The sequence below is a fragment of the Meleagris gallopavo genome, chromosome Z (assembly GCF_905368555.1).
Source record: "Meleagris gallopavo chromosome Z, MGAL_WU_HG_1.1, whole genome shotgun sequence".
Taxonomy (NCBI): Eukaryota; Metazoa; Chordata; class Aves; order Galliformes; family Phasianidae; genus Meleagris; species Meleagris gallopavo.
Window position 1 is genome coordinate 30,951,395 of NC_139435.1, and position 11,071 is coordinate 30,962,465.

Genomic DNA, 11,071 nt, shown 5'->3' on the forward strand with positions numbered 1-11,071 from the left:
CTTCAAGATCGCCTGTAGCAAGATTCCTTCACGCACCCAAGAAGGGAGAGTACAGCAGAGGGCCGCCTGCTATGACAGGATTTGCTACTTGCCGCTGGGTGGCGACGCACCAAACAACCATCCTGAGACAGAAAAATTCCCTATCTGCAAACTTAAAGAAAATGATTTTAAATTCTAGAAGCAATTCGCTAAAAATTGCTGTTAATGTGTATTCTTCAGCTTCCTACTCTAAGAGTACTTTGTACTTGGGAACCCATTGAAACTATTCAAATTTTTCTAGGCTTACTATTTTAAATACAAATCCTTAAAAGAAATAATATTGCCTGTCTAATATCTACAATTATTTCATCATGACAAAAAGTAAACAAAAACTATTGGGGAGAAAAAAATCAGTCTGATTTTTTTTTTTTTTAACCCAGTAGAGGCAGAAAAGATATTGTTATTTATTTATTTATTTATTTTGGTCCTCCTTGTGAAAACAAGAAGAAACCATGGGTTTAGCAAAAACTGATATTATTTGATATTGGAAAATTATGATGAGTTTGTCTTTTAACACTGCTAATACTTTTCTTCTGACAGTCTTGGAAGATAAACGAACAGCAGAGCCTTCAAACAAACAAAACTTTATTAGCGCTTTCAAGAAAGAATTCAGAAAAGTGATGCTGATGATGACTAACCTGGCACAAATGTGACTGGATACAGATTTTTTCCATCTGAGCAATGTCACTGCACTGCTATCCTGTGCTATCCTCTGCAAAAGTGAGTGAAAAGGTTACAGCCTGGCAGAAAACTTGTAAATCCACTCTTTGTAACATTCTAACAAAAAGTATTGTAAACCATATGGTGATTATTAATCAAATTAATTTGGAAGTGGATAAAATTAAGCTACGGACTACAAAAAAGAGGCAGAAACAATATATCACTGATAGAGTTTTCTTTTCTGAATAACTTCTCTTTTTGTCATCAATCTGAAGACTGTCAGAATCACTTTTAATGGCTCTAAAATTTTTCTTCTAATAGAGAAGATTTAGAGTCAAAGAGTAGAGTACTTCACATTCTACCTTTATCACAGACCATAAGTGCTGTCTGCTTCTGGGGAAAAAGAAGAAAAAGAAAAAAAAAAAAAAAAAAAAAGTGAAGAAAAAAACCTCTCTGAACTAGAGACAAATGGCTATAAATGTTAATAATGGTTCTTGCCCTTTAGATGTCAACCAAATGACAGGAATGATAGAGCCTGTCCTCTTAACTATGGAAGATGAGATAAGGGTAATCACCCAACAGTGGCTATCTGGCCTGAATAGTCCATGGCTGAGTACCTCAGGGTCATGTCCTCTACCAACCCCAGGGGCTGCATATTGAACCCTTGGATCAGGAACCTCAGTTTTGTCATTTGCTTGAGTCACGCAAGTGTGCAGCAGCTACATACCCTGACTAATCATTATAGTTCACCCTTTTGCTACATAAAAAAATATGTAAAAACCTCCTTTTCTGCCTCCTGTCTCAACCCTTGCTCAGACACAGCCCAGTAATGCTGAGACAAATGTGTCAGCCCACAGGTAAGAGAAGAGTTTGTCTTTCAAACATTTTCAAATAGTCTGCCTGTGGAATACACCTGAACTAGAGTGATGATGTCAATGTTGGATGGCTGGACATCTCAGGAGACCTCTGTTAATAAGGTCAGATAAAGAAAGTAATTACTGATGGCTCATTCAAGGGGAAACTCGTTTTCATGTATAACACCCATTCATTATCTGAGTTTTTGAAGGACTGTGGTGATTGGCATCACACCCTGCTGAAAGCAGGCCTTCTGCACATGGCTGAACTCACATACATGAGGGGAAAAAAACTGCCTTCTGGAAGAACTGTTGCATACAAAGTTTTGACATGAAAAGTTATTTCCAAAAGAGCTGACAAATAAAAATAAACAAACAAACAAATAAATAAATGAATAAGAAGAACAAGTGAAGGATGGGAGGCAATAAGGAGAAATGAGAGCTAAAATTCAAATGAATTATTTTAAACAGCGACTTGGTTTATTGAGAGATACTGCTGCCTGTAGCAGGGGATTGGAACTAGGTAATCTTAAAGGTTCCTTCCAACCATTCTGTTTCTACAATTCTGTGCTTTATACAGACATACTCCAAGCAGTTCTTTAGCTCTTTCTTCTACACCTCTAAAACTGTTTTGTTTTTAGAATAACAAATAAACTTGTTTATTGATTGGCATGTATGTGCTTTGTGCGGGGGAGGGAGAAATTTCTAAAAATTCCTAATCCAAGCAGAAGCTACCTCTCCTAATCCTAATCATCATTTTCTGCAGCCAACAGCCTCTCAGAAGTCTCAGAAGAAAATCAACCTTGTGTTTTCGCATGTCTTCCCGATCATCCAGTCCACTCCTTTCCCCTGCAGCCTGACGTATCGGGGTGGAGGCGGAAGGCAGAGAAGTGATGCCCTGCCCCCAGTTCGCCACCAGGCGGCGCTGCCTCAGTTCCACTCGGCACGCCGGGGAGCAGGGCTGCGCTTGATGCAGGAGGTACTCAGCTCTGACTGCTCCAGCCCCAGCGCTTACCGCACGCCAGCTCACCAGCCCTTTCCCTCGCAAAACACCTGGTTTCTCAATTGGCTTACACTGTGTTTCCAACCCCGGCAAGCAAATGGAGTCCAATAGCTGTTAAGTAAAATTGTATTGCTGTCTCACTCGTGCTGTCTGGGAAAGAAAAGGGAATTTCTATTATCCAGAATCAGACGCTGATGTTGAATTTTCATTTAAACCTGTCTAGGGGTTACACTGATGATACTTCCCAAGAGATGGATACATTTTTGATGGCACATGTAGAGATCGGTCTTTGATACATGGAGATTGAAACCAAGAAGCCAGGAAAAAGGTGAGATCATGGCTGCATTTTTTCTACAGCCTTACTCTATCCATAGGTATGAGAGTCTGAAAGGATATCTGTAATGCCATAAACTATTCAATGAGGTATTCCACTTCTTTCTGAACTTCAGTGAAAACTATCTGTAGACAGAGAGTGTTTTAATATCTAGAACAACTTCAGAATAATGCCTTGTGGCTTTGTAAGTCAAATGCTTGGACGTGTATTAATTTGACAAGATTATATGTATTTTAACTGACTCCCTAATAGATCAGGGTTTAGAATTAATCATTTACTAAGGAAAATGCCTTTACTATCTGGATTAAAAAATCTTCCAAATGTCTAATCAACAGAGAGCCAATCTGTAGATCTTCCTTCCACTTCTCCATATCCTTGGCTGATAAGCTTATTTATCAGCACAGATCTTACTTCTGGAGGCCTCTTTGTGAAGCACAGGAGATAAATTCCATTCAACACAGATACAGAATTTAAATTCCTAATTCTGCTCTAGTGTAAGGAAAGTTGGTACTTTCCTTAGCTGTACCTAGATAGGGGTGCTTTCTGACATTACCCTGCTAGATTTAACCTAAGAGAGAGCAGATCAGTTCGTAGAAGGGTTTGTGCCAGGAAATAGGAGATTCTGAACAACTGCAGTTATAGTTCACAAAGATAGGAAAATTAAGCTCAGGAATTGCTTTGGCAGATGTCTGAAATCTCTGACTATATTTAGGGCTCGACAGACATGCACAGAGTCATCTGGTAAAGTTAAGATCACCAATGGTAACAATCAAGTGGCTGTAATTAACCTTAGCCTAAAATCAAACCTGAACTTGAGATTTAGTCACCTGGCCAGACTGAAATCTGACTCTCATCCTGAGGCAGGCAGACTAATTAGAACCAGGAAATTCCAGGAGACGTGACTAGGGCTACAGTTTGTGCTAGGCAACTGGTTCTATTATGGGCTATTAAAACGTGCCAGAGTATGTGCCTGAGTCAGATTTTGAATTAAACTATCAAAGCCAGAAGGAGAGAATCAATTGGAGTTAAATTTAGGGTTTACAGGGACTGCCCAGACAAATTCAATGCTTACAGTCATTTAGGTTAACAACATAATTGCATGTCTAGTGCACATAGCCACCAGCAGCTAAGGATAAGCCATGGAGATGATATCACAGGTCACGTATATGTAATTACAGATTATTGTTGATAGGTTAGATCTACCATGATCAAGAATGTGTGCAGGACACTGACAGGCGACTACAAGAAATGAGGGCATCTTGCCTGAGATTTAAACTGGCTCAGTGGCACTGTGTCTGAATGAAGATTACTGACAATTGGCATCCTTCAGGTGTCAGTACTGGCAACAGTGCTCTTCAATATTTTCATCAGTTACATTGACAGTGGGATCAAGTGCACCCTCAGCAAGTTTGCAGATGGCACTAAGCTGTGGGGTGCAGACTACAAACCTGAGGTATAGGATTTCATCCAGAGGGACTTAGACAGGCTTGAAAAATGGGGGTCAGGGGTCACCATGATGTTCATAGAAGCCAAGTGCAAAGTCTTGCACCTGGGTCACAATAACCTTTACTATCTGTAAAAGCTGGAATGAAAGGATTGGGCTCACAGCCAAGTCGAAAAGAACTTGAGGGTATTGGTGGATGGCAAGCTGGATATGAGCCAGCAATGTGCCCTTGCAGCCCAGAAAGCCAAATATATCCTGATCTGCATCAAAAGAAGCGTGGCCAACAGATCAAGGGTGGTGATACCGCCCTTATTCTCTGTGCTGGTGAGGTCACACCTGGAGATGCATACAGATGTGGAGTCATCAGGGCAGGAGAGACATGGACCTGTTGGTGAGTGTCCAAGGAGGGCCACAAAAAATGGTCCAAGGGATGGAACACCTCTCCTATGAGAACTGGCTGAGAGAGCTGAGGCTCTTCAAAGGTTATAAGAGGTTATGAGAAAGAAGTGAAGAAGTTTTATCAGGGTCTGTTGTGACAGGAGAAGGAGAAACAGTTTCACACTAAAACATGGGAGATTTAGACTGCATATAAGGAAAACTTTCTTTACAGTGGTGAGGCACTGGAACATGTTGCGCAGAGATGTAGTAGATGCTCCAATCTGACAGACATTCAAGGTCAGACTGGACAAGTCTCTGAGCACTTGATCTGTCCATAGATGTCCCTATTAATTGCAGGGGAGTAGGGCTGTAGCACCACACCTATGAAGTAAGATTGAAGGAGTCGTGGTTGTTTAGCTTGGAGAAAATAAGTCTTTGGGAGACCTCTCTGAGGTCTATGAATATCTATCGATTCTATGATTCTATGACTTGATTACCCCTAAAGCTCCCTTCCAACTCAAATGATTTCGTGAGTTTACTCTGACTTGAGTAAAGGTGTAAGGTAAGTTTCTAGGCAGTTGATTAACTAAAGCAATAATAGTATGGAGATTAACATTAATGCTGGTAGGACAGAAAAGTGGTAAGAATTATTTTTTAAAGAGAAGAGCTTTCAGATCTAATTCTGTGCCTGGTGAAGGTGCCTGGGAAGATTAGGTGGCTAAGGTCGTAAAGAAGCATTTGAATATATGTCATTGTGGTCTTGTCTCAATTTGATGAGTATGTGATGAAGTGAGTGCTTTTAAGGGGGAGACAAGTACTATGCTAATCTCTGAAACAGGTTTCCTGGTCTGAATTGGGGTTGTCTGGTGAAAGAGATGAACTTAGATTAGATCAATATTAAAGAAAATAAATCTGGTGATAAAATCCATTGGAACTATTGATAGTTACTGGTTTATCCTGATATAAGGACTTGATCAGTAAGAAATCATCTGCTGATCTGACAGGTGGAATTTGAGCAAGCAGAATTTGATTTAGGAGATGGAAAACAAAACAACAACAACAACAACAAAAAGTAAAATCTACATCATGAGTGTAGATAGCACGTGAAACACGAAACAGAGCAAATGAAACTGATAGACTTCAAAATGTCAAGTGAGTGGCTAAAGATCATTTATGACTAACTACTAGGGATAAGATTCAGTCAGGGGATGAGGTTGAGACTGGGAGGCAAAATTAGTTTGAGGAGGCCATTGGGTTGGATCTACAGGCAATCCTGGTTGAACTTACTGATTGGATGATGAAATAGAGCCACAGTGCTGAAGCTAAATTGAGGCTGGAGGTCTGCTTCAAATTTACTACAATCAGAACAGACCTACATTTCACATCAAAACAAAGTATTCTTTTGACAGATAAGGATATTTTGTCTGAGCTGAATAGACACTATGCATGGCGGTGCTTGGTGTTTCTACATCACAAGCGTATAATTTGAAAAACATCAGCTGAAAATTGTGTGTAATCAAATCAGGAATGTGTTACATTTTGGGTATGCTTTACCTATCTAGGCAGGAGATAATTCAGCCTAGGTATTATTTTCCCCTTGATTCCTGCCCATAAATGTTAATGAAGTTCCTGCTAGAAGCTGACAGCAGGAAAACTATTGATCCCAATGTGTTTGTTCCATGTTTAATATTTTCCCAGCAGGAACAGGAGGGTTGGAAACATACTTAAGCTACTTAAAATAATGAGCTACTTCCTCTCTTTCCAGCACTTAAAATAATAGTTTTGGGAGAGGACAAGGAGTCATTCCTGCCAATAATTGAATAGATCTACTTTATTTCATTCCTCCAAGCTGTCTATAATAAAGGAATTTTCTATACCTGGCAGCTGTGAGAACATTGCTTGTTTACAACAACAAATAGAATCAGCCTTCAGCACCACATTCACTGACATCTATCTTGTGTTCTCTATCTCTGTAACTCTAAGTAGAGCCCATGGTGTTTTTGTAAAGTCTGGAGACTGTTTGCATAGCCAGTCCTTCAGTGAATAAACATCTGCATAGTTTATCTAATAAGTAAAGACTAGCTGACATCAAGTGGGTACAAAGGAGAAAAGGGGAGACGACGCACAAGCCATCTTAAATAAATAATGTCAATAGTGAATCTTTCAGCAGCAAGATAAAGTAGGACAGCATTCATGACCCTCTTTACATGCACTTCCTGACCTTCCATGCTCATCCACTGCTGGGAAAGCACTGTACTTTGAACAATGAATATGATATCTCTCGTAGGAGAGCCCAGAAGATTTGTGCCAGGTCTGGGTTTGGATTGCTACCCTCTCCTCAGGAGACTTCACTTCTTTACAAAACACAGAACTGGTAGCAAAACTAGGAATGTGCTCTCAAGAAAAGTACTGCTTTCTTAGCTCAAGAGACAGCACTTCTGTTATCACCTTGAAATTTCTGCAGAATTAAGATTTGTCTTAGCAGCAAACAGAGAAGTTTAATGTACGTTATGAAATTCCTGAAAATTCAAGGTTGTATTTAACTTACTGACCAAAATGAATATATTTAATTACTGAAATACCAGTATTATATCAGAACACAGAAGATGTAGTACAAAATAAATCAATAAATGTATCCAATACAATTTCTTGAAAATGAAACCTCTTTATTGACTCACACATAAAGGGGGAGAAGCTGTCATACTTGAACTTATATATTTGGAGATAGACTGTAAAATATACTCCTTTACAAATTGTACAAATTCTGGTACTATAAAGAGCACTTTGTACCCTTGAGTCTTCCTTCCTGCACCCTCGCTCTCAGTGGTTAGACACTGATTTTTTGCTGATAGCCAAGAATATACTAACTCTTTTTTAGTAAAACTAAATATGGATCGCAACACACTCAATCTTTTCAGATATCATGTAGGAGCCATTGCCCTGCAAGACCTGTCCAAGGCTCTGAGTACATAAAATAGCAAAGGAAGTAGTTTTGCAAATGATCTGTAGTTTTGTGAGGTAGAAAAAGAAAGAGAATCAAGGAGACAGTTGCTAAATGATGGCATCCAGCAGGCTTTGCATGGATGGTGCATGATAGAAAACAATTCCAGATGCATTTAGACAGTCTCAGTGGGTCTCAAAGTATCTCTTATAGATTCTGTGCATTGGGACTTCTTAGAAATCAATAATATATTTACATAAAAGGAACTGATGGGTACCCTATCTTGAGACTGAGTTGATGGAATCTCACAACAGTATGTCTTAGCTACACTTGAGACTGTATAAATTCTGATGATGAAGTTTTGTCTATTGTAATTATGGTTCATTTTTTCTTTTTTTTCTTTCTTTCTTTTTTTTTTTTTCAGTCATTTTTCTCCTTGAATATCTGCCCAACTCCTGCTGTGAGGAATTACCTTTTATTTTGAAGACTAGAAATGAGCATAACGATGGTGATAAATAATTATGGAGCAAGAACAACCCTATCTTCCACTTCTTAACACAACTAACATGGAATACTTTTCACATATACTACAGGAACAATAAAAATAGGAATTTGCTCACTGTGCTTTCTCTGAAACCAAAAATATACGCCCTCAAATGACTCATTTTCACGTCAAACAAAACTTTCAAGATCCTAAACATCTTAATCATGCCAGAAAGTAGTAAAATATTGTAATTGGGTAATAAAGCCACAAAGTTTCCTCTGTCTAACCAAGATGAAGCAGAACAAATTTGAATGGCTTTGCAAGTCAGATGTTCCTTATGAATCAGTCTAATAATTATAGTCTTGTATTATTCTCTGTTTATTGGTTGGATTGGCACCATGCATGTATGTATTATTTTTGTTGCTGTTCTTTGTATTTATCATTTTGCATCCCATGCTTTCTCTTTTCATCTCTCAGTTCAGACGTGATTTAACTATTTTGCTACCACTTTCCAAATAGATTTCACTTCAGTGTAATATGATAAGATGCTTCCACTCAGGTCTGTCAGGAAAAAAAGACATTGTAGATTCTATTCTGTACCCAGTATATTGGACCTAGCTGACCTCTGCTTGAACTTAACTGTAGTTGGCTCCTTTGGTACTTCTCTGGAGTACAAAAATGGCTGTTCTCCCAGGAATAATTTAGTGAGCATATAAGCTCTACTTAGCAATTCTGGAAGCTCTCACTAGGTTCACATTGTCTTCAGTTAAGTTCTGTGCCTAGCAATAATGATAGCCCTCTCTTAAAACACAACCTTTCTTCTGTAACTCCATTGAACTTGGGCAAATGTCTGTAGATTAATATGAAAATATATGCATAAAATTGGCAAAAAAGTTTTTGTTTTTGAGAAGTTATTGTGTCAACTCCTTAGTAATCCTCTGTATCATAGAGCAATACCTTAGGTTATTTTGTTGTAATACTTTGCAGGGTCAAACCATGACTCCTAAATCCATGAATCCATAGCAATGGCTTCTGGTGAAGAATCTGTGCTGTTGTAATACAATGAAGGGGCAAGGTGTCAAGTGTGTGTAAGTTGTTTATCCTTGTCAGTGTTGTGATTATTTTGATGCCAGTGTGGAGGATTTATTTTATTTTATTTTATTTTATTTTATTTTATAAATGATATTTGTGAAGATTGTGTGATAAATGTATAGCAGCATGATTTTTGTTTCTGTAAATTCATTACAAACTCTGTTTCACAGTACTAAAACAACAAGTTCACCAGACATTTGACAATATTGGCATCCTTAAAACAGGAAGTAAGCTGAAGGGAATAATAAAATGGGCTTGCCAGAGAGCAGTGGTCATGGCACTGATATGCCCTCTCGGCCTTCTGAGCATTCTCCACCTGCAACAGCCTCAGGCAATTTTGTTGTATCTTGACATCTAGTAAAAGGGTAGATTTTCCTGGCAACTAATGAAATGATAAGTGAAATCTATTTTATTTGTTTTTCCTTCTTATTTGACGAGGTAGAGATAGAAATGAAAATTCAATCAAGAGTTATAAAACACAATCTAACACTTTTTATCTGCGGAAGAAAATAAGGGAAAGAGTGGGGATGAACTTGGGAGGGAGGAGACAAGCACATTTCTTCTGTTTAGACAGACAGATGCATTAATTTTTCCTTTTGGAAACTATTGCTTTTCTTTTAGCACCTTTCCACTAGCACCTCTTTGCCTTCCAGTTAAAACATGTATAATATACTGCCATATCTTATAAACCTGACTGCAGCTGAGAACAATAACTCACCTGTGCACTCTGGCTTTCTCCACTCTGAACTCATAAAGCCATCAGTAATTTATGCTTGCTTATATGCTTCCTCATGTAAAGTACTCCCTCAGAGAGTAGGGCTAGAGAGGCCTAATCTATCCCCTTGCCCTGCATATGTCCATTGAGAAGGCATATGCAAAATTACATTGGTGACTGACTGTTGGTACAGATCTGAATGCTTGCTTTTAGCAAGTATTATGAGGAGTCAGGTGCAAGGTCTGAAAGCAGAAAACGACCCTCTCCTTCCTTTTTTACTAAGCCTATCATAGTTAACCTCAGGAAGTGAGAGAATTAAAAATGTATTATATGCTGCAAAAGGAATAACAACAACAATTATATAATAATACATAATGTCCATAATCATAAATCAGATGTGGATTAAGGACTGAGAGAGACTGAGTGTAAGGGAAGAAGTCAAGCGAAAGACAAGGGAAACAAGAGCTCTCAGACAAAAAGTGAAGGAGATTCAGAGCACAACAAATGCTGGAAACCGATGTGTAAAAGAACTGAGATTAAGCAAACAGAAAAGGCAAGATGTAAAACAAAGGGCACCTTGACCTTATATAATGGTTCTTAACGCTTGGGATGTAAAATGGAGAATATAACAGCTGTCTCATCTCTAACTGGAAAAGGAGAAAGAAGGAGAAATGGGATATTGTTAGATTTGTACTGAGATTTAATTAAAGGGAAATCAGACATTCAGCAGTGAGATCAATTCTAACAAGGCAAAAATGCAAAACTGAAATAAGTAAGATGAGTATAGGAGTTAAAAGATGTTGGTGAGAGAAATAAGGTTAAATCAAGAAGTAATTGAATGGGAAGAGGTCAGATGTGGGTGAAAATAAAGCTTGTAATCACAGAATTAAAGAAAGTACAGAGCAAGACAATTTGATTTGATGTGCACAGATTTATATATATTCTTGCAACACTCTCCAAACTTCTAAGTACTTGATTTCTGGAACTGCTACTGAAGTGGATACATCCTCTAGAGAAAGAAGTTATTTCTTACCAAAGAGTAGGGCAGGAGGGCAAAATCATAAGTAGAAACTCAAGTCTAGTGAGGCCCTTCACTTGTAGTTGTCACAGCAGAAAATGTTTATTTT

General features: G+C 38.4%; 1 long non-coding RNA gene across 1 annotated transcript; it reads left to right on the top strand.

The window, feature by feature from the left end:
- The first annotated feature begins 2,509 nt into the window (after positions 1-2,509).
- LOC146542191 (uncharacterized) lies at positions 2,510-9,971 on the top strand. Its single transcript, XR_014880465.1, has 3 exons — positions 2,510-2,669; positions 2,780-2,884; positions 8,078-9,971. It is a non-coding gene; the product is annotated as an uncharacterized LOC146542191 (long non-coding RNA).
- The last annotated feature ends 1,100 nt before the right edge of the window (positions 9,972-11,071 follow it).